Consider the following 2,500-nt stretch of genomic DNA (forward strand, 5'->3'; position numbering starts at 1 on the left):
AACGTTATTGGAGGTTGTCGTTCCTGCAAGGGTAGAATTTAAGTGCATTACAATGTGATTTAAAAAATTATTTCTATAGTTTCAATGTGACACGGGTAGACTATACTGTATGTGAGAATACTATGAATAGTCTAATAAAGTGTGATATATCTATTGGTACATACAAACTCATATTCAGGGATAGGAAACGGAAAATGGCATATTGGTATTACATATTACTCCATAATTTTCTATCATAGGAAAGATATTGTCAGTAATACACAAAATAGTTTCTGTTGATGTGAATGTATTTTAAAGCAGGTTAATAAACTGGACAACTGACCAGAGTTAGGTTACTGATTCAAAAGTCATATTATACAATGAAACACCACGTGAAGAATGAAGTGTAAATTGAAAAAAGCTCGACTACGGTTTGGTTTGAATGCATTTCATCAACTCATGGAATTTCCGTTTTATCATTTTGTCAAGATCGAATTTCTATTTTTATTCTGTCCACCACTAGGCAATTTTATTCAGCCAATGGGAAAGGGTTATGCTGCACCATGCACCTATACCATCTTCCTTCTACGACTACCAACATCAGTTATGGAAAAACATAGTTGTCAAGCTTGTTACGACTTCCAACACATAACGCCAGGAATATCATTGATTTTCACAAACGCACGCACACACACACACACACACACACACACACACACACACACACACACACACACACACACACACACACACACACACACACACACACACACACACACACACACACACACACACACACACACACACACACACACACACACACACACACACACACACACACACACACACACACACACACACACACACACACACACACACACACAGTTGTTAAAAGTAATGATTATTGTTCATTTGAAGCGGGGATTACTATGGGAAACTTGGTATACCGAAAGTGTCTAACTGCTTCTAGGTTCTCAACTTTACCTCCAAACAATTAAAAAATTCTAGTTGGCATAGATATTATTGATTTGACCTCCTCTGCCACAATATTATATACATCATCTCCACCTTTTCATCGAAAGCAGAGGAACTTTAGTTAAGGTTTGTGTCACCAGAAAGAGGCATATAAGATATATTTATATATATATATATATATATATATATATATATATATATATATATATATATATATATATATATATATATAAACTGAGGAAATGGTGAGAAATAAATGCTCTTACCAGCAAAGTTTGCGTTTATGTTCATCCTGCTGATACAACCAACAGTCACCTGAAACTATGGGCTTTGGATGCAAGTCTTTATCATGTGAAAACGAAAATAAAACACACTACTTCTTGAAAGTCTGTTTCCGTTTAATGTAAAAGAGATTCATATCTTTTGTGACAATTAATCACTTCTCCGACTTGAAGTATCTGAGTGTTCCTCGGTTACCTGTCATTCATTTAATGCTTGTGCTGAGCTAAGAAGGTTGAAGTGGAAAGAATATGAACCTCGTGTCTCAAGTGTTTACTAGACATCGCTTTAGTTATCCTGAACGTGAAGTGTCCTGTCAGTGCTAAATTGAAGAAAAAAATATTTACTTCCAGATTCATTTTCGTCAATTTTAATGCATTTACTTGCCCTGAAATGAAATTGGTTTAATATTCTTCTTCTGGAGTCATCCACTAACAAAGTAATATTTTCATTACATTCTAAGGAACTAGCTAATAACTTTCCCAATCATTTGTATCTATCAGATAACATCAACATTACTATTTGTGGCGAGCGCATCTGTCTTTCCGTCTACCTGTGTATCCATCTGCATATCTTTCTGTCTGCGTGCATGGATTTCCTCTCCACTGAGAGCTATTATATATATATATATATATATATATATAATATATATATATATATATATATATATATATATATATATATATATATATATATATATATATATATATATTACAAAAAAGGATTACAAAAGCGGAGCATACCGACAGGAGACCTTTTAATCCATATCTAGGTCGGATGCGAAAAAAATCAAAATAATAATATATGAATAAATAAAAAATATATTAATATAAATAACAAATAAAATACATAAATAAATGCATAGGTATAGTTAAATAATAAGCAAACATAAATAGTAAATAATAATAAATTGACATATACCTAATTATTAATGAGTATGAAACAGACAAATGATAACAAAACAAAAACAAATAATATAAGATAAATTATAATAATTACAGCATCTTAGGTGTTTATCTAAATGATTTTTAAAGCTTCGAACTGAACTACATTGCACTGCCTCTGCAGGAAGTTTATTCCATTCATTAACTACACGGTTGGCGAAGTTGTTTCTACCCACTTCCAAATTGAATCTATTTCCGGACAGTTTGAGACCATTGTTTCTTGTCTGATTCTCATTCAGTGTGAAAATTTTGTCACTTTTGATGTTGTCAATTCCTTTTAGAATTTTAAAGACCTGTATCAAGTCACCTCTGAGTCTACGCTT

The 2,500-nt window shown here is 32.5% G+C and overlaps 1 protein-coding gene across 1 annotated transcript in view; it reads right to left on the minus strand.

The window, feature by feature from the left end:
* Window positions 1–2,500, minus strand: part of LOC143037220 (uncharacterized) — a 388,207-nt gene that overhangs the window by 689 nt on the left and 385,018 nt on the right. The window lies entirely within an intron of this gene.

The sequence above is a fragment of the Oratosquilla oratoria genome, chromosome 22 (assembly GCF_046742065.1).
Source record: "Oratosquilla oratoria isolate Oo_2021 chromosome 22, ASM4674206v1, whole genome shotgun sequence".
Taxonomy (NCBI): domain Eukaryota; kingdom Metazoa; phylum Arthropoda; class Malacostraca; order Stomatopoda; family Squillidae; genus Oratosquilla; species Oratosquilla oratoria.